Raw genomic sequence first — 23178 nt, forward strand, 5'->3', positions numbered from 1 at the left:
GGACATGTATAAAGAAGAGTATACTGGCAACATATTTCTGCTTACTTTGACTAAGGTGATGCCTTGGTTAGTTTCAGGTGTTTTAACTGGCTCTCATCATACCTAATGGTATCCATTGTTGTTGTATGGCATGCATATTAAACTCGTGTTTGTCAACGTCAAATTACCAATTTACAGGCACTAGTCATTCAACTCAATATAAATAGTCACTTTCAAATTAAGATTTACAAGCACGAGTCATTCTACTCAACATAAATAGTCACCGTTAAATTACCGATTTACAGGCACTAGTCATTCAACTCAATATAAATAGTCACTTTCAAATTAACGATTTACAAGCACGAGTCATTCTACTCAACATAAATAGTCACTGTCAAATTACCGATTTATAGGCTCGCTTCATTCAACTCAACATAGTCACTGTCAAACTACCGATTTGCAGGCACGAGTTATTCAACTCAATATAAATAGTCATTTAAATTACCGATTTACAGGCACTCAACATAACTACGGTATTCATTTTTCATATCCCTTGTAGAACAAGAAGTGAAAATTAATACCGCACTTCTTCGGTAAAAACTGACTACCCCCAGTTCCTGAAATTGTTGCTAAATTAACGGAGAATTAGAATCTCGAAAATTACCAATTGCATTACACCCGTTCACTTAAGTTCAGTTTTAGAATGTCTAAAGTTACCAACCGCATTATATCCATTGGCTTAGATTCAATTTTCTGTAATGTATGGTGTCCTCCCAAAGTGAACCGACTTCGGTTACTCCGAAAGTATATTAACGTGAACAGTCCTTTGAAAATAAAAATAGCGAAGGGGCGTGTGTGGGGGCTTGCAGTTTATGGTAACAAATTGTTATTAAAAAAAAACAGTCTAAACAGAGGGAGATTGTTTTTTTTTGTATAATCTCTAAACAATGAAAAACAGAAAAAAATCACCACAGAACCTGACAAGCGATCTGATCATCACAAAACACCACAAGCGATCACATCACCACAGAACCTTACAAGAGATGTGATCATCACAGATCACAAACTATCGCATCACCACAGAACCTTACAAGTGATCTGATGATGACGAAACTTAAAGCGATCAAATGATCTCGGAACATTATAAGCGACAATTCAGCACGGTATCTTGCAAACGCTGATAAAGTATTTAGACATGTAGTTTAGTCTGTCGTGAGAGAGAGAGAGAGAGAGAGAGAGAGAGAGAATTAATCTCTTTTGCGGGTACGTACATTTAAAATGAAGACCTATATACTGTAACCTTTGCCGTTGAAAAAAATGTTATTTCGACCAACGATATAGATTTGATTTTTTATCCTTTTTCATTTTGTGATTTATATAATATAATGGTTGGGAAATACACCCCTTAACGTCCAGATTGCACAAACTGCATTGGAATACACACTGTCTGTACCCCCCCCCCCTCCAAAAAAAAAAACAGTTGACTTTTTCATCACTTTCTATGGATATAGCGATTCATGAACATTGTCATTTTCTGAAATTCAAATCACACCACTGTTATTTCACACCCTGTCACAAATTCCATTCTATAATTTCTAAGTTAGCAAGTTCTTTGTTCTAGCTATACGTTATATGAATGATCTTGCGCATGAAAAGTGGTACCTAATTTGCGCGGGACAATCAAGATAAAGTGTCCAAAGGGTAACCAGTTCTTTTGATTATTGCGCACTTAGTCCGAAATTCGGGATCAAGCACGGATATGGGGATAAAGCATAGCAACTATGGATTCCTAAATTCAAATTCACATTATGTTTTGTTCTACGAACAGTTTGGAAGGTTATACTGTAGTAAGGAAGGCAAGAGCTACTTTCAGTGTTGTTTAATCTTTTTAGAAATCTTCGTTTAATATTCATGATTAGGAAAATGTTCACTTTCCCGCTTTATTTGAGAGGAATTTAGAATCCCACATTAAATGGAAAATATCACATTTTATACTTATTATGATGGCTAAAACCGTTGTAATTAAGCAAACAAACAAAAATTAATAGTGGTTTAAATGCGGATTGTCATTCATGGTTGATTATCATGAGTTTTATAGCTGATAAATATATTTCAAACTCATTATTGAATGCATGGTTTTGAAAGCAATTTAAAAGCCAGAAAATTGTTCATGCAAATCAGTTGACAGACCAGTAATTAAACTGTTAATAGCTCATCACACCGGGTCAAAGGTGGATCATTCAAGACTCGTACGTAACCGACGTATCTTAACAATATAAATAAAGGTTTTATTATTGATTGATGTTTGATCACCACCACCAGAATTATTGACCTCTAAATATGCTTGTGATTCTTCTGCATGCACTTAATTTGGTCTTGTTACATGCATTTTACAGAGTTTTCAAAAGTTTCATTTGGATTCTGTTTTTACATTTAAATTTCAATAGTTAGAATAGTGACATAAATAGCTATCGTATAAATAATCTAAACTGACATGAGCTATGGTCACTCTGATCATTCATTTACTAAGCTTGTATCAAAAGGAGATAGATTTGTAGAGATTCACAGTTTTGAACTGAGAACCTGACAATCATTCTAAACAACAACATGACTATGTAATAACTGCAGGATTCCTTAAAAGATCCAATGGTAGCTACGTCGAACCACGATTGCCCTGATCTTATGGTAGCCATCAATAATGTATGATATATTTGATGTGATGTGCTTATTCAGATAACATCATGTCCTTTTTCCAGGTGATGTGACAAAACAAATAACATCATACCCCTTTTTCCATGTGATGTGCTAATACAAATAACAGCATAGCCCTTTTTTTTCCATTTGATGTGCTAATAGAAATAACAGCATAGCCCTTTTTCCGTGTGACGTGCTAATGCAAAAAAAATCATTCTATTTTTTTCATGTAATGTGCTAATACAAATAACAACATGCTCTTTTTCCATATACTGTACTAATTCAAATAACATCGTGCCCATGCCCCTTTTCCATGTGGCGTGCTAATTCAAATAAAATCATTTAATTTTTTCATGTGACGTGCTAATGAAAATAAAATCATTCCATTTTTCCATGTGATGTGCTAATACAAATAACATAATGCCCTTTTTCCACGTGATGTGCTAATGCACATAAGGTCATGTTTTTATGTGATGTGCTAATATAAATAATATCATGCCCTTTTCCGTGTGATGTGCTAATACAATAACATAATGCCTTTTTTTCCACGTGATGTGCTAATGCAAATAACGTTATGTTTTTTTATGTGATGTGCTAATGCAAATAACATCATGCCCTTTTCCGTGTGATGTGCTAATACAATAACATAATGCCTTTTTTCCACGTGATGTGCTAATGCAAATAACGTTATGTTTTATGTGATGTGCTAATGCAAATAACATCATGCCCTTTTCCGTGTGATGTGCTAATGCAAATAAAATTGTTAAATTTTTTCCATGTGATGTGCTGATACAAATAACATCATGCCCTTTTTCCATATTACGTGCTAATTCAAGTAACATCATGTCCTTTTTCTGTGTGACGTGCTAGTATAAATAACATCATGTCCTTTTTCTGTGTGACGTGCTAGTATAAATAACACCATGCGTTTTTCTATATGGTGTGCTAATTAAAGTAAAATCAATCCCTTTTTCCATGTGATATGCTATTGCAAAAATATCATGTCCTTTTTCCATGTGACGTGCTAATTCAAGTAACATCAAAGAAGACATTCCAAACCATTTCTCATATGTACAATTTAAATACCATATTGAGTTTTTTTTCATGTTCACTTTGCTAGAAGTTTCTCTGTTGCTTTGTGTCTAGCCTAATTTAAGAACGTTTACAGTGCAACACATCTTGTCTACTTCGGAGTGAATGAGAATGGTGGGGCACTATGTATATCAAAAGTAAATACCCAGAACTAAAAAATAAAAAAATTACACTGAAGTTTATATTCTTTCTGGAGCACATGGAAAATCATCGTTTCGCACTTTCTGCCACAAATCTGTAAATGTCTTCTTTTGTGCATTTGAAGGTTGAGGTCATAACCCATTAGGTCTATAAATCATCCCAACACCCGTGATGATGTTGATTTTGATGTGATGATGTTAACATATCGTCCATCAGTATCAACACATATTTGGGGGTGGGGGGGGGGCGGTTGATTTATCTGACGAATAACCCCTAAGTCATTTGCATAGATGAAGAGTTAACACTAAAGCATTCAGTCCGATATGACTACAAAAGCATATAGCACTAGTGTCAAAGTTACGTACCTTGTGTACATTGGGAGTAGAATAGAGAGTCATCATTAGTTTCAAACCTTTTTTTTACTAATGGAACAAATGCCTGTGGTTAGCTACTCCAGGTCCATGTTACTCACGTATATCGTCATTATTATCCATATCCGTATATTCATAGCAAATGATTCTCTATTACGCTTTTCTGGATTGAAATTAGAAGAAACAGTACTCGAAGTTCTTTCCCGTTTCCGTCCACATGTGTGTTAAATTCGCACATTTTAAAACAAAACATTGAAACGATTAGAGTATAAATATCATGAGATGTATTATGACAAGTAATAAAGAATTTAAAAACTCATAAACATATTTAAATCAAGCAATATATAATGCTACTTTGAAAACAACTCCCAAAGCTATCTAACGTTGCACGTTACAGGTCACCGATTTAATTTTATACACATTTCCAGTGAATTTAGACCGACAGACCCATACTGTGCACTCACAGGGTTCGCCTTATTACTGTTTGGAAGGGACGGTATCACCTTAGCACAAAGTTACATTTTTGTGAACATTTCTCTAAAACAGTGTTAACTTCAACACTGTAGATGTGCTGGTATTAAAAGAGAAAGCCAAGAACACTTTTCAACTGTCGTTTTGTTTTCATTGTCAAAACTTAATAAATGGAAACGTGATTGTCTGTAAAAGTAGGCTGTTACATAGAGATTTTGACCAAATATTCTATGACGACGGCGATGGAACTTTTTCACTAAGAGGAGTTAACAATGTCTCGGTTGTACTTGCATTCTGTACGGGCTGATCCTTTGATCAAACAATATTAACATATTGTAGGTCTAACACTTGAATTCCCTTTGCGCTATGCTAGTTCTTCCCGTTTCAGCAGACCAAGCTGTATCTGACGTGAATTAAGTTGCAGGATTATACACCTTTACAAAGTATCGTCACTTAAATAGCTCGCTGTAACAATGATTTATTGTTGTTGTCATAGAAAACAAGTATCAAGATTTATCAAGGTAGTCAGCGGAAGTAAAATAGCAGCAGAGTGGGTGAACAGACCTTTTGCTGAAACGTCATTTTTGAGAAATAAAGCTTCCTGCGAAAGCGAAAAAAATTAAGGCCAATAGCGCCAAACCAAATCCTCTAACTTACCGAGAGTTTCTCTAATTGGGTTAGTTTATTTTGTTACTTTATTTTTGTCGCTAGTGTTGATTGTTTTATTTAAAAAAAGTATGAGCGTTTTGTTTACCCGCCGGAAGTTATTTTTTTTAGGTCGCACTCTCTCTCTGCTGCAATAAATATATGAGTAATTAAATCATCGTTGATATAATAATGACACCTGGAACAAAGTCTTATACTTCTAGATTAGCTAGAGAAAGATTAGAAGCAATTAGAAGATATATTCCTGTCCGTGATGCTCTCAAACAAAAACTGCAGGAACGTCAAGAAGCACAAGTGGAATATGCAGAAGGTACAGAAAAATTATTTAAACCTGTTACAAAGGTTACTGAAAGAGTTGCAGAAGCTACTGAAGGTCTTCTTCCAAGGTTAAAACAAACTGCTGAGCAAACTGAAGAGAAAAAATATAGCACAAAGTACTAAATAAACGAAAAAGATTTTACGAGATTTTCCAACGGAGATAGCTGCCGCACAACCTCCCTCTGTGGGTGAAGAAATACTAGAAGGTATTGGCAACGTTAGCACTGAAATAGCCGATGTAAAAAATGATCTTGCACCTAAACCTAAAGTAAGAAAAGAAAATGTTGAGTTGATTAAACAATTAGAAAAGGTGGTATTGAAGAATTTAAAGAAGTTGAAAAGAAAGATTTTTCTTGTGTTGCATTTGATAGTTACTCTCGAAAGTCTTTTAAAACCTGAGAATGTTAACATAAATACTGCTAGTTATTATAAATGGCTATATCGTATGTATTATAACAAATCCCAGGCTAGAAGTGATGATAAAGTATACAGTGAATATATTAACGACATAAATATATTTACGTTAGAACAACTTCAACAACAAAAACTACAACCACTCCAGCAAGAGCTTTCATATCAATTTCCTCCACCGCAGCAACAAATAGAACGACAAAAACAACCACAACCTCCTTAACAACAATTACCAGAACTAACTGATGTTAGGAATAAATTTACGTCTAGAGGTATTAACCTTATCACAAATTCGCCACGTGAAAAAGTAGTAGATATTGAAGCATGTGGACATCGTCAAAAATGTAAAATCTAATTATCTTCTTCAATGGAATAATGATGATGATTATGATTAAAGATATATAGTTCATATATAGTAATAGACATGCAGAAGATGATGACCCGTATTTTCGTGATTTTAAACGTGATGTAGATATAGAAAAGAGACGAGAAGAAAAAGAATTTTATGACTTATTTAGCTAAGGCACTACTAGAAGTGGTTTTCCTACTCAAGGAAGTGGAATAGGAATGTGTCCTGACAGTATTCTTGCCGATCTTGATCGCTTAGAAATTCTGATCGGAGGAAAATGTGCACGAAATAATTCTTCAGAAATGATTAATGAAATATCTGATACTTGTGGAAGATTATTTACAGGCGTAGTTATGGATCGTAATATTTATCATTCTCTCATGAATGAAATTGTTGATGATTATTACAACGACTGAAAACAGTTAATTAATTAGCGTATCATTTTAAAAACGATTATACACACGGCACAACGTGGGCCTGTAATAGTTAGGTAGTAAACTCACGATTGCCAACTTACAAAGTGATTTACGGACATGGACTTGGTGATGTCGTTATGGGTATATTCAGAAGGATGACTCCAAAAGTAATACCGATTGCAAAACAATTAGTGATAACAGCTTTTGAATATATTCGCGATAAAGGTACTGGTGCTGTTGGTAATATTGCCGGTAAAGTATTTTCATCGATCAAAGAAAGAGTAACTCGATTATTATGAAGAAAACTACAGTCAGTATAATTACCAAGCACTGAAATTATGCTTGCAAACATCAGTAAAATAATAAATCAAGCTGCAAATCAAAAACTAACAGAGTTGGCTAATATACCCAAGTCAGAAAAAGGGGAATACATTCTCAAAGATGAATCTGTACGCGATTATCAGTATTATGACACACAACAACCAGATCAACATGGCCAAATCAAATTACAAGTTCAAGATACAACCAGATATTTTTTTACCTGCTGAAGCGTTTATTGAAGTAGAAGGTAGTATTTTGCGAGATGATGGCACAGGAGTTGCAATTGGTGAGATAGTTGGATTTGCTAACAATGGTATCTTGGCGTTGTTTGACAGCGTTACGAACATGATTGACGGAAGAACTATTGAAACAATTCATAAAGAAGACGTTGATGCTGCTACAACAATGCTTGGTCTTGCAAGATATTCAGTGATTATATAAGATGAGGCCATCAATGAAGTCTGCTAAAGATAAAGATAATCATCCTGATCACATAAACGTAAAAATGAATGCAGCTGCAACTGAAGTTGCATCGATAAACGAAAATTACAACTTAGGCTTTGCTACACACAGAACAATGTTAAATGATGAAGAAGCTTTTTACATGCGCAATTCCACTATCTCATATCTTTGGATTTTGTAGAAATTTTAGAAAAGTTTCTTGTACTTGTAAGAAATTCTGCTGACAATGTAGCAATCATCTGGCGACCTGCTGATACTCACAATTATATGGTAAGATTAACAAAACTTTTACTGTGGATGCCAGTAATGACTCCATCAATTGCTGAGGAAGGAAAGTTTATTACTTGTATGAATTCAGGTGGAAATCATTGCTATCCTGGTTAACAATTGCCACAGAGAGCATTCAAATTAATGTTGCTGTGTTATTTACATGGCCTATAGCATCACAGAAAGGAGTTTCTGCACCGTGGCATATTTTTATCGCTTTACAAAAAGCTGATCGACTAGATTCACAAGAACGTATCCATGCGATGTTTGATACACTTGCAGTTAGTGAAGTTTCTTTACGGATAAATGAACATCAAGAACCATCTGAAGATATATTATTAAATTTTGACTTAAATCATGTAACAAGTGCATATCGTCGTTTAATGACATTTATGGGGGTGATCAAAATGTAGATACCGGTTTACAAATATCACAGCGGGATTTTGCAGCACTTTATTCGATCTATTATTTTTCATTGGAACATATATATTTATTCAGATAATTTGTTGTTGATATTCAAAATCGCGCACGTGTAAACCCCACTGGTGCTAATTTTAGAGCAACTTTAGTTATACTCAGCGACAAAGCAATGCTACTTGAAGGCACTGGCGGACGAATGAGAGTTATTGATGCTCCAGTAGTAAACATGTAATTAAATCACTCACGATATTTGTAATGTCATATCATCATGCTAGTGTTAGTCTGACTCCCGGTCAGAATAAAAAGATTCAATCAAGTTCAGCGAAAAACTCAGGAATAAAAATATCACTAAAAAGTTCATATTACAGGTGGTCAAAATAAATTATTGCTGGCTGAACGTAAACTTAAACATTTAAATAGCGCCAAACAATCAAAAACAGGCGTTAGACTCCATATTTCTGCTGGTGCGGTTAAAGACTCAATTAAACAGGTGGTATATTTCCACTTCTTGCAGATGTACCAGCACTATTAGCCGCTGAAGCTCCAGCTGTAGCAAAAGCTACTGCACTTGGTGCTGTTATAACTGCTGCTGGGATGGCATTAAAGAAATCAACATGGCAAGGATTTAAAAGAAAGGGATGGGGTCTAAGATTACTAGGAACTCCTTATCGATACGGAAAAGGTTGAAGACTTCGAAAAACACTTCGTAATCTTTCCAACGTTAAATTTTGATTTATTTGATGCTGCTAAAAACTTAAATATAAAAAACCATGTGTTTTTATGCGCGATCCATTACCAAAACAACCAAATGATATTGAAACCGGTATTATTAATCTTAATAATAGTTCTGGTCCAGGTACTCATTGGGTTGCATACGCAATTGATCAACGTGAAATTGTTTTTTTTTTTCGATTTGTATGGGTTGGCTCCACCAAAAGAATTTTTAAATTACATAAAATCAGTCTGGTATTCGACATCGACAACACACAATAACCGATCCGCCAATATGCGGCCGTGAAGCAATTGCTCTACTCGACGCTGTATCAAAATCAACATTACCACCTCAAGATGAACTTGGCGATATTATGAACCTCTCTGATGTTGACCGAGATGAAGTTGTTATCTTTCAGGATAAATACAGTGTTCTAAAGACGAGTAATATCAGATGGAATGACATAATTCGTAGAGTTCTCGGTGTTACTACGGATAACATTCCAGTATTTACTGACAATGGTAGAATCAGAAACTCAAATATATCAGTCGCAACTATTAGAAATGAAATTGAAAAAAATGTTGCTAATTTTTCACGATCTACCGGTAATACAATGACAGGTGAACTCAGAATGAATGGAAATAAAATAGTTGTTTTAAAAGATCCAACATCTGATGAAGATGCCGCAAAAAATATGTAGACAATAACTATAATAGTGTAGACACTAAATTAGCCACGCTGCGAGTTGAGTATGAAGCTCACCTAAGTATGTTTTCAAATCTTCGTAGAAACTTTCAAAAACTCAATAAAATCGCAGATGATTTCTTTGGAAGTCCTTTGATTGCCGACGTAAAACTCTCTGAAATTAACAAAATACTCGGAGATATTAAAACAGCTATGTCAAACATTGAAACGATTAATATTCGGTTGGGTATTATTAGAGATCCTAAATCATTTTCAGAGCTAATCACGACAGCGCAGAGTAATATCGTTGTTATTAGAAGAAAAAAACAAACAACTAGAAGATGTTATAAGTGGAACTTCTGATATCGTTAAAAACATTGAACTCCCCACAAGCAGATTATCAACGTAGTATGCACAGTAACGTCTGACCAAGCATTATGGTCACCACTCAATAAAACCATTAAACATCGCAGTAAGATTGCCGGTATATACACGCTCTTAGTACTTGGTGTTGTAAAATTTATAATAACTAGCACAATTTCACGGCGTTATCAACTGACTCAGTCATGTGGATCTCCTGAATCTATGTTAGTGATATTCGATCGAAACAACGAAAAAACATTTACTGGAGAAACCCGGAGGGGAAAAAAAGTGACTTGATTTATTATTGGTGTCTTGAATTAAATTTCCACCTAATTAAAACATAATGATCATTCCAATTAAAGTTCAACGTTTTAGATATAATTAAGCACGTGAGCAGCATACAAAACTAAAAAATATCGTTAACAAGTATACAGTAAAATTAAAAAATATCGCAGACGTGTAGTTGTCGTTAACATTATTGTTTATGCAGCCTCTGCTGTTATTGCTGGAACATGCGTATGATTATCAACAATAACACCATCGCAAGTGATGGCACAAGCAGTTGTAACAATTTGTGTTTCAGTTGCAACAACAATTACTGGCTTCTTAATATCATCGCCAAAAAAATTGTGCACGTGTAAAAATGCAAAATTGCGTGATAATATAATAAAATGACATACAGGGACGTTAGCACACTCCAAATTCTCCTCATAATTATCAACAAGTCTTAGAAAAATATCATATTTTGAGTTCACGGAGATAATTAAAATCTACAAAGAAGCAATGATGTAATATAATTCACGCCTGATTTAGAAAATAATACTAATAATAATGTCAACTCCGAACGAATTTCTACAACAGATTATCTTTAATACCGCTCCGTCAAAAACAACGATGATATCGGTGAGCTAAATTAATCCTGAACATACGTTAATTTTCCAACTGCAATTCCAGTGAAAGAAATAGTGCTAGAACACTTACGAGTATATCATAGTTGGCCAAATATTAGATCAAACTCATTCGGTGGATTGCATGCAATTAATTCACTTGTATTTGCAAATTAAATCAAAGATGATGGAACTCCTGATGGCAAGTTGTCAAAATTTCAACAGGTAATTTTGAACTTGAACAGATCAACGATGAATTCCAATACAAAAGCAAATATGTAACTGGAAGAAAATCCAAAATAGCTATAACAGTTCACGAACCGACTTTATCAGCCACGATTGAAATATATTCACCATTACGTTGTAGATATTTATCAGTCGTCAAACTGGTCTGTTTTAGGTTTGCCTGAAAACCTGTCTGTTTATCAAAAATTTCCAGAACCAATGTTAAATGCATTTCTTACAAATGAAATTGTTTTAAATAAAAATTCTAGAAAATCGAGATGGATATCCATGGCGTCATTATGCAGATGATCGTATTAAACTTTCTGATGGTAGAATATTTCCTAAAACACCGTTTTCAATAATCTATTTGGATAGAAAAACTTCAGATTATATTGTGAAAGAAATTTCAGATCATTGGCTGATAAAATTAAAACTATGCATATAACTGTATCCACGACATTAGCGCAATTATTAAAAAATTATATTCTGAAGTATCCTATTAACGATATAAGAAAGAAAATTATTGAAACTATACAACATTTAAGCTAAATGATATCAGACCTTGAGTTTGCTAATCGAGTTATCATTGAGATAATAAATGCTAGCACTTATGATATAGAGAGAAAAAAATAGCATGCATCAGGGAACTATATATTAATCACCATACAATATCAAAAGCGTATTTATTAAAATATGCATTGCCAGGATTTTAAACCAACGAACTATTTAAAAAAATCCCTCAACGATCTTATCAACGACAACTTTCCTAAAATGACTGAAACATGGAGAAAAACATCAACACCAGCATCTCTTCTCAGGTATAACAATGATCCATACGGTGGCGGCAGACATATTTAACCAGGAATTGTAAACATATCTTCAAACGATTGCAATCTTGGATGTGATGCATTTGACGGCAGATATCAAATAGATCTTGAAAAATCGAGTCATGCTCAGAAAGAATATACTTTTAAACATTTACACCGCAGGTACCTCCTGGATATTTAATTGTGCAAAAAAACATAAATCCGGTCTATTTGCGATGTTATAATCCGTTATTATCAAGGATACCTTCAAACTTACTGATGAATCCGGACACTTAATTCATTTAAGAAATGAAAAATCTGAATATAAATCTCTTCGTAAGATCTTATCTAATTGTTTGAAAAATAAATGTACAATAATGCAAACATATTTGGAACAGAATTTTTATTTTATTTCTCAGATAGAATAAAAGTCAGAAGATAATTAACCACGACATTGTCATAACTTTAATTTTCATTAGTGACGTTGTCAATACTTTCACTTTCAAAATCCTCATTACCATTTTCACTTTCGTCATTGATTTCACTTTTCAAATCCCCTTTACTATTTTCATTTTTAAGATCTGACAAACTTTTAACTGCCTCACGCGCATGTTAATAATTGGTTTCTTTTTTATTCGTGAGCTGATTCTAATCTAATTTTGTCGATCACGGTTGAGAGAGATACGAATTTTTCAACTTCCGTATCTTTCACAGCAGTCAAAGATGGGAGAATAGCTTGTTGGATGAGTTTTATAAATGTGTCTATATATAAAATAATAAAATATTTACATATTTATTGTATTAAGCTATTTACAACACTGTATACAATCTTAATTTTAAGGACGACACAGCACATATATTAGCATATTTACAGCATTGTATTAAGCTATTTACAGCATATATACAATCTTAATTCTAAAGTTCAGTCAGGAATCCCACATAGTATTATGACAATGGTTCAGACAGGAATACCACAGTGTCATAATGGTTCAGTTATGATGATGGTTCATTCATGACAATGATTTAGTCAGGAATACCACACGGTATCAATGTATATAATCTTAATTATAATGACGATACAATACATATATTCTTAATTCTACGGACGGCAAAATACATACACGTGACCTTCTCTACGTTCAACAGAGTTTTGCACACAGACATACACACACAAACACACACACACACACATACACACACACACACACACACACACACACACACACACACAAACCAATAATAAACTCCGGGAAAGTGCAAAAGATCACCCACCACGTCTCGATATGGTTAGAGGGTGTAATTTTTTCTGTTTTTTTAACCAGTGTTATTAACAGAACCGATTTTTTTTTAGTCGCCAGTGCCTTATTGCACCATCACAGGATGCTTCATAATCCTTGATGATATGATGTCTCACAAATTTTGTTCTATTTATATATAATACTATTTGCTAAATTATGATTATTTGTCTAAATAATTATTTTGAAAATCTAGCAAGATATTCTTCAGCGTTTCTCATAACTGTATCATTATTATCACTTATTATTTTAAAATCGTATTGTCTTTTCAGTTCTCTGTATTTTTTACCACCACATTGCACACACAACTGCATGTTTTCTATAACACCAACACCACATTTCCAACACAGTTTAGGTCCTAAACTCCCTCTCTGTACAATTTCTAAATGATATCCACATAATTTGTTTACACAAGCTTTGTCACAAGGAGTTGTAAAACATATCATAAGTCATTTGCATTTATTATTTGTTTCAATCATTATATATATATATATATATATATATATATATATATATATATATATATATATATATATATATATATATATATATATATATATATATATATATATATATATATATATATATATATATATATATACATATATATATATGCGAGATCTGGTTGATCCGACGAATAAAAGTTTGATGTATATCATTCATGACGCCAAGAAACAAATTAGAATAAAGATGGTGCATCTCATGTGTGGTCAACTTTTAAAATCATATGGAACACCGATGGTGTCGACGATGTTGTCGATGCTACAATGAATGACAAAAGAACGGCAACGATTCTATTTATCTCGACAATCTAAGATATTTTGTCAGAGTAAAGTTTCTTTATTGGCAAAAACAAGCAATCATACTTGGATTATTAGTGACACAAGGGACCATGTCCTTCAGAATGAAACAAATACACAAGTGGGCTAAATCAGTCAAGGACAAAGGAGCTACGACAAATTACGTTGCTGAATTAGAATAGAAATTAAAATTTCCAATATTAATAAGAACGATAACCGTAGAGATTTTATACGAACCGAAATATAAATCGAAAGGAGCTTCTATTGAAATTATTCATCATAATGCGCATGCGTGGACTAATGCAGTAATAATATTTCCAAGAAATCGAAATGTTAAATTTTACCAAGGATATATATTTGATTTTATTAACGAAATAAGTAAAAATGTAAGAACGATCCTGTATCCGTGTGGCTGGTTCAAAGTTCCGATAATGGAAATTATGATCAGTTTGTACGAACTAATGGAGATATTTATCGTACAGAATCTATCCATAAAGAAATGAAAACTCTTGTGTTGAAATATACCAATGACGGTGTTGAACAACTACTGGGTAATTGTTTTACGGTTCCTTCTGTTGCTGCTCAGTTTGCTTGAGAGAAAAATTCGTGGAAACCAGCACGATTGTTTTTCTTGAAGAAATATAACGCAGTTGTGTCGAATATAGACACGGTGGATTATGGAATATTAAATACGATTATATGGATATTATTTCAGTTGATATGGTTGCATGTTAACCGGGAAGGTTTCTTGGTAAGTGAGTGTGTTATAAGTAGTTTGAGGATTTGAACATCCCACACACGATATGATCAGAGTATCGTTAAATGCACCATTAGCGGATTTTTATTTGACTGGATTTGCTTGTATCGAGTCATTTGAGTTTGCTGAAAATCTTCATCCAATGTGGGCACCAACAGTATTATTGCGGTATATGCTAGATGTAAATATACTAGTATTGTTAACAGAAAGTGAAGTAGTTATATCAAATCGTCCGCAGAAAGAAATATTCTGATGATGAAAATCTTTATATAACTGATTTTGAGAATAAAATCGCTAAAGATCTCGGCAGAAAGATAATTGGTAAATTCGCCCAAGGAGGATCATATTATCATAAACGACATTGCATAAGATTGATTATAGATGACAATGAGCTCGATCTTATGATTGCTGATACAACGAGTAGAAATACGTTTATAAGTCGAACTAATGTTAATTTATAAGAACGAACTAAAGTAGGTCCAATTATGAGTTATATTGATGGTGAGTCACCGCAGTTTACTCATTTAAGATCTTGAATGCTCGCATGTTTCGATAAATATATTATCAAAGATAAACAGAGTTTCTGAGTTTGTTGTCAAGAACGTTTCCAATTCATTTCATGTCAATAAAAAAAACCACAGTATTGCTAGAACAACTACATATCGGCACTTATGCATCATGGGGTGGATGGATAATAAAACAAGAAAATATACTTAAATATTCTGAATCCGCCGACGTTGAAATTATAGATATTTATTGCTCAAAAATATCAAGTATCAAAATTATCATCAGCACCATCTGTATTTGATCCTGTAGATATAATTAAAACAGTAGATCTCAATGGGCCTGGAGGTTGTGATAAAACAACTCGTGTGATCGATTTTTTAAAGGACTTTTGATATAGTTGTATTAACACCTACACACAGACTCACAAGAGAAATAAGAGAAAGAAATGTTAAATCATGGACGTATCATAAAATTTCTTTCGATGGAAGGGAGATAACTGGACTACAGAACGAATGGGAGAAAATATACTCCAAGGATTATTGTTTGGAATGAAGTATGCGCTGTTTCATTAGAAATGTTAAAAATATTTCTTGATTGATTATTGACAAAAAATACTGCTGTAATAATGTGTGGCGATCATGGTCAACCACCGCCATTTCTTGGATTGTCTCTACATAAGAAAATGGCTGAGGAATTTTGTACATTATGATGAGGAAATAACTGATGATCATAAAGCGCTTGATCCAGAATTAAGAGAGTTTAAGAAACCGATCAGACTACAACCAAATAAACTTCAGCACGAAATGATGTGAGATAATGTCAGAAACTCATATTAATATTTTTTGGAATTGATGGAGACCAGATGATTTGATAGTTGCAAGTAGAAAGATAGATCGTGATACACTTCAACAACAATTATTTATGTTGCATGAAGAAAATTTTGCAAACCTACCCGTACGATTTTAGTTTCGACCAGCAGATACACGACGACAGAATATCGACGTTAATATACCAGGATCGTCAGAAAACTAAATCTTGTATTAAATGATATTGTTTTAGCTCCTGTTAATGTTGTTGAGGGCACGTTATCTATGGCTAAAACTCCTTGGACGCCAGGATACGTAATGACAATTCATTCATCACAAGGATTAACCATCTCTGATACAAATGTTTGGATCGTCGATGATCGTATCAAATGGTAAAACTTAGTTTATATCGCAGTGTCTCGAGTCAGAATAATATATCGGCTGCGGCGAATTGTCATAGACTTTACAGAAACTGCTCGTAATAGAAATGTTATTGACAAGTAAATAATTTTTAAAAAGTAGTTATTAACAGTGTGACAAATAAATATGCGCGAGATTGATCTCGATGAAGAATCTATTATGATATTGAAAAATAGCAAAATAATCATTGTGCGAGCTGTAACAAGACAATTTACAGTAGATAAAATTAATAGTAGTGTTGGTCACACACGCGAAAATATAATTCTGAGGTCTTGAATGTAATCGACATAGAGGTGCTTGCTTACAAACGTAAATGAGGTGGTAATTGTATATCTTCAGGAATTACATGTAATTGTTCAAGTACGAATCCACGCTGAGGAGCAGTTGAATCTAATCTGTAGACTGCAGGTCTACCTGTGGATCTCACCACGCTAGAAATGTTATGTGCCAAATAGGATCAGTCGCTCTTTTTTACCACCTTTAAGTTCACCGGGTTCATATAAATACCTGACAGTCACATTACCTAATACTGGTTGTTTTGAAAATTCATGCCGTTGTATTGGCATATTTTTTTTTTTTTGTAATCGCATTAACGGGTTTCATGGCAGCTGTTATATTAATTTTATTATTCAATGCAGCTACCACACTTGGTAATCTTGAAACTCATTCGCGAGATCTCATATCTTTCTGAATTATTTCCTTTGCGTATTTATATCCAAATAACCTCTCAAACTCTCAGCAAGTGTTCGATTAATTCGTTCAACAATTTCCTGATCACGATGAACTGCAGTATGTCCTCGTCTGATTTAGCGTTATGTTTTTTCATCAGAGATGATACTGCACCGAAAGATTGCTTGCCAGGGTCAACCTGTAATAGTTGTGGCCATCGTAAGTGTCTCGTTGGTAAATTCGTTCAAAAGCAGAAGAAACGTCAGCTGCTGTTTTAGTTGATAGTGGCTCTGCTTGCTTATATCTACTTGCAACATCAAGACATTTGCGTGATATTCTTGATCAATAGCATTTATCAGATACTCTCCAGGTCTTGGTTGATCTCGCTCGTCAAGTCGGATATCAAGTCGGGTTCCAGGACCACAATAATTATATCCGGGAAGATGTGTTTCTCCTGTATATTTAGTCCATGGAGTTCCTGGTAATTTTCCTCTTGTAGTAGCGATATCACCACCTGTCTTCATGCGAGATGAAATAAATTTATATTTACTTTACTACATTTTACACATTTAGTTGTAAGTGCACGCTTTTTATTTTTTGCTATTATTACTGTTAATCCACTTGTGCGGGGTGGTTGCTCTACATCGAATAAGCATAATATACTCCGCATGGATTCATCCCCATAAATTTAGATAATCCCCGATCACGATATCGTATAAGACTTTATACAATCTTTGGATGAAACACTGATCTAATTATAGCAGCAGAGAGGGTGCGACCTCAATAAAACGTTCGGCTTGTAACCAAAACGTTCTCCCATATTAAGCAAATATTTTAGGCGCTATTTCTTTTTGGCTGAGCGATTCGTAGTCGAGGTTTACTTTCGCGAGATCTATCTTATTAAAATTCTTGTTGAGGTTCACCCCCGAGAGATCGATCCTATTAAAATCCCAGTCGAGGTTTACCTTTGAGAAAACGATCCGGTTAAAATACTAGTCGACTTTTACTTTCGTGAATTCGATCCTGTTAGAGTTTACATTTTTGTTGCTGATCTAAAGAGTCAGTTCGACTAGTTGAAACAGCACGCTACTCTTGTGAGAGTTCAGATGGCTCGGATAGCATTTGCCAAACAAAGATTTGCCTGTTCCAACGCACCACTTGTCAGGCATGCCTTTTCCTTTGAATTAAACAAGTGATTAAGCCGAGACAAATGCTGGTTCGTTTAGGTATCATGTCTTTACGTCGAAACAACGGGATTCAACTGCAGGCTGCGTGAAATTATTAATAGTTTTATGCAGGAAGACGAGATTCCATATAAAATTATGAGGCTATAATCTTATTAAACAAGTTCATTTATTGCGAATTGAGAAAGACTTACTATCTCTGTAATAGTAGCAAATGCGTTCTTGCCTTCTAGATACACTTGATAAAAGTCTAGGTTAACTGCCACATGCTTCCTACTGTATTATTCTAATACCGGAGAAAGGTAGACAACTTAAATTTAAGTAGCTCCGAGCCCCCTTCAGCAATGCCGACAGTCTAGGTATATAAATAACTCGAGGAACTAACTATAACAATTTAATGAAATATAGTAAATGTATTAAATAATTTCATCGACAAATTTCTCAATTCCAATTTCTTTCGTACAAATACAATCAATGACCTGTTAACAATTGCCAATTATTATTTCATCACATGAATTTAAAGGTCTTAAGTGAGAGCGTTTCCTTTCAGTGTTGTTTCTGTTTTCCAAATGTCTGCCTCTTGTTTCTCTTGCTATTTCCGGTACCCTTGACAACGTGCTCTTCTGGCCCTTTAGGATCCGTTCCTCTGACACTTCCTATCACATGCTCCTTCCGGCGCTGCATCTCCACACAAACTGCAGTCGTCACCATAAAGGCCTACCACGTCCTCTTCACGTCCCTTTCCTCGTCTCCTATCCATGGGTGTGAAACTCTTAACACCCACCCAGAAAGCTTCCTATGTTGTTTTTTAAACTCACAGACGTTTCGATTGTGTACGCAAATACCCACAATGCAATGCGCGCGCACCTTGCGCCGCCATTTTGAGTCTCTGTCAACCGTTGTCAACATCAGTCATCACATATATTCACTATAAAAAAAACTTGATCTAATAGTCGATAAGGATATTTACTTCACATTAATGATACAGAAATTGTATATGAAATTAAGAGCTCCTATAGCAAGAAAGATAAAATAAAGCTGGAAATACCCTGGCTTATATCGAAAGACAGAATATTGAAATTGAACCGTAATTACGCATATTACTACCAAACAGAAATGCAGTTATCACTGGGAGACAATATTGTGATTTTTTATATTTTTTATTATTTTATATTATCTTGCATAATGCCTCCAAGAACGAGTGTTCCGGACAAAACTAATCGCGATACAATATCAGTTACAGACCACAATAGCCCGTGTATTATGCCAGAACTTGGATGTACAAATGCTTGTCACGAAAGCAAGTGTTTGTACCAACCACAGCTGACAAACCAATTTTAGATAATACGATCAATTATTATATTTGTGGCGGACATCATGAACATTTGATGATAATGAATGAAAGTGTATTAAAATGAAGCATGTGGCTAACGGTACTTTTGCTTCCAATGTCACAATTCTTGAGATGCTTCATGAAATATGAAATTACATGGTAACGAGTGTACTTGTTTGAGAATCCATTTGTTTATTTGTCTGTTTATTGATGGACTGACTTATGAAAGAATAACAAAGATGATTGAAATGTTAGTGTTTAATTTAAGAAAATAGGGGCAAATTCAAGAATTCGGTCTCGTCCGGTTGACATACACAACAGTTTGTGTGCATAAAGATATCTGTACGGACAAAATGATAAGCGCCTTCATTATTATGTGGTTAAAACAATGTTTTCAGTTATCGGATTCCGTCGCCATGGAATCAATATGGCGAATATGGAAGTGCACACGTTTTGTGACGTAACGTGAAAATAACAGATAGAATTGGAAGGGACGTATAACCTTGTCTCGTTATTTTGCTCTTAGGAAAATTCATCACACTCTCACATCCCTTTCATCAGAATAATGACGAATAAAAAAAAACGAACTCACGGACTCATATCTAAGTTTTCCATACACGCTTTATTCTATAATAATTGTGCTATAATAATAATAATATTATAATAATAATACTATTAACGAGTTCTAATACATGCATAAACATCCGTGACTGTTAACTTCTCGATATAGCAAACTATCATCATCAATAGCAATCATATGCATTTCCTATCCTACGGATTATAAAAGACACATACAAATATAGAAATACCTAATTATGTGTGCACAAGTTGCGTAATGGCGCTTGTACTTAAATCAACCTTGTGCTAAAAATAGACCATGATATCACTGTGCCCGGCTGCCGCCATATCGTTTTCGGACACTTAGTAATCTGTGTGTGTGTGTCAAATTTGTGTTGAAACCAATAATATTCATTTATATCTATTTTGTCTCCCTTTCAGTTAGTTTTTGTGTCTAAAATGGGGTCCTACTAAATACTGCTAAGCCGTACAAAGCCCGACAAAGCCTGACAAAGCCCGACAAAGCCACAAAGCTATGCAAAGTAAAATAACAAAATGTCTATTTATATTGTTAATGAATAAATTAACCAAGCTGAAATTGCAGAATTAAATGACCAAAAATTGGGCAACATGATACAAATTCAAAATCGAATAATGTCAAAGCATTAACAAAGTCTGACAAAATCATAAGTAAGCTGTTTATTGCTTATAAATTGTTTATTAAACTTATTATCGAAAGTGAATGCAACTTTTCGGTATATCGTAATCAAACAAAGCCATACAAAGTCATACAAAACCTAACATATTCTCACAAATCCTGACAGAGTCATAAAAGTCATATTAGACAAGTGTATTTATATTGTAAATTATATTGATGAATAAATTAACCAAACTGAAAGATTAGTTTTCAACATAATTATGCCGAATTAAAACCCCAATAAAATTTGTCGGCAAAGTTCGAATTCGAATAATAAGAAAATCCTATGTATAATGTTTATTGTTTGATAAATTTTTCATTTAAACGATTATGAAAAGAAAATGCAATATGTCAAAATGTTCTAATTATACAACGCCTGACAAAGGCATACAAAGCTCGACAAAGTCACACAAAGTCTCACAAAGCCTGACAGAGTTGTGCGAAATCATATTAGAAAAATGTATATTGTAAAATATATTGACGAATAAATTAACCAAACAGAAATGGCTTGTTTTCAACGTAATTATATATAATAATAAAGTACTGATAAAGTCTGATAAAACATATTTGAAATGTTTTTTTTAAATAATTTTATAAACTGTTCATGGGACTGATTATCGAAACTGCTTGACAAACTAAACAAACCTTTCGATGTTTGATAAGAAAGGTAAACAAAGCCTGACAAAGGCACACAAATTGATAATAAATCTGTGTACTATTGGTATACGCTGTTTTTGTTGCATAAATCACAACAAAAAAAGGTTGGAGTTACTACGCACACCATAATGATTGACTGGTAATCGGGAGACAAGTTCCAAATTTACTGTATCTTCAAAAAGGCATTCAGAGCCTGACAACGTCTTAACTGAAATTTATTATATTTTAAAATCTCTGTATAGGATAAACTATCGAGATAAATGTTTACTTTTTACACAGGCACACAATGTCATAAAATGGCATAATACAAAAGTGTTAATTAAGTTAAAGGTAGCACGGTCATAATCACCTACTTGTGATTGTAATGTATTAATGGAATACAGTAGCACTTCACTACCATGTGCCGTAAATTTTATATCAACAGTAAATAATTTCCAGTATTGTAAGTTTAAAAACGTTTCTATCCTTGTACTGAGTTAAAAAAATAATTTTTAAAAATTGATCATAGACAAAGCAAACATTTTCTAATCCTGTTATATTTATTTATATAAATTTTGTATCAACACTATATATTTTCGAATATTGTAAGTCATTGCCATGTGTTTGCCTGTCGTGATCCTGTCATTTTTCTACCAACACTTAACGTAATTAACTATTTTTATAAATTTACACGAGAATGTTTCACTATCAAACAAAAGGAGAAAGTGTATAATTAATAAAGAAAATTCAACCTCCATTGGGGAAAATATTTGTATTAACTTACTCTAACCGTAATTAAATAATTTTAGAATGTTACACTCTTGTAGTGATTTGTACAAATAATTATAAGAAAAAGTGTTTGAGAAAATGCATGATTTAATATTTAACGTAATTCACAATAGTTATATATGTCTTTGCGAGTCTTTGCTGTGTTTAGTAAGACCGATACGTCTTGGGGACGAAGCTTATTGGGCGCGACACTACCCATGCCAGAGAAACAACGCGATAATAATTGGAGCTGGTGACCGCGAAACCTTTTTTTAAATGGGTATACCAAAACAAAATAGTATATCTTTGCTATTATTTGGAGAGAGAAAATGATTATCTTGAAAAAAAGAAAAGAAAATATTTCATCTAAAAAGACGGTCCCGGTCCCGAGAGAGAAACATAAATTGGGCTGGATAAAAAAAAACCCATTGAAATTGCACCAAATAACCGACAATAAATAATTCGTCATAACGGTATGTGTACACTTCTCTTGGGACCTATCTAAAGTGTTTATATAATCGATGATACAAAGTTGCAATTGCCGGTCGACATAGTAAGGTAAATGTCTTGGTTACGGGGCACACATATGTAATGTATTTAAGGCTTTGTTGATGTTGTTGTATCTTAAACCTATTACATGGTTTTAAAAAGCGATTGTTACTAATTAAATTTTACAATATCTAAGGGCCTCTC

The 23178-nt window shown here is 33.8% G+C and overlaps 1 protein-coding gene across 2 annotated transcripts in view; it reads left to right on the top strand.

Moving 5' to 3' along the window:
- The window catches only part of LOC149776303 (uncharacterized), a 67116-nt gene that overhangs the window by 34919 nt on the left and 9019 nt on the right, over nucleotides 1-23178 (top strand). The gene's annotated exons all lie outside the window — the stretch shown is intronic.

Source organism: Sinohyriopsis cumingii, chromosome 18 (assembly GCF_028554795.1).
Source record: "Sinohyriopsis cumingii isolate HCF-2022 chromosome 18, ASM2855479v2, whole genome shotgun sequence".
NCBI classification, from domain to species: Eukaryota; Metazoa; Mollusca; class Bivalvia; order Unionida; family Unionidae; genus Sinohyriopsis; species Sinohyriopsis cumingii.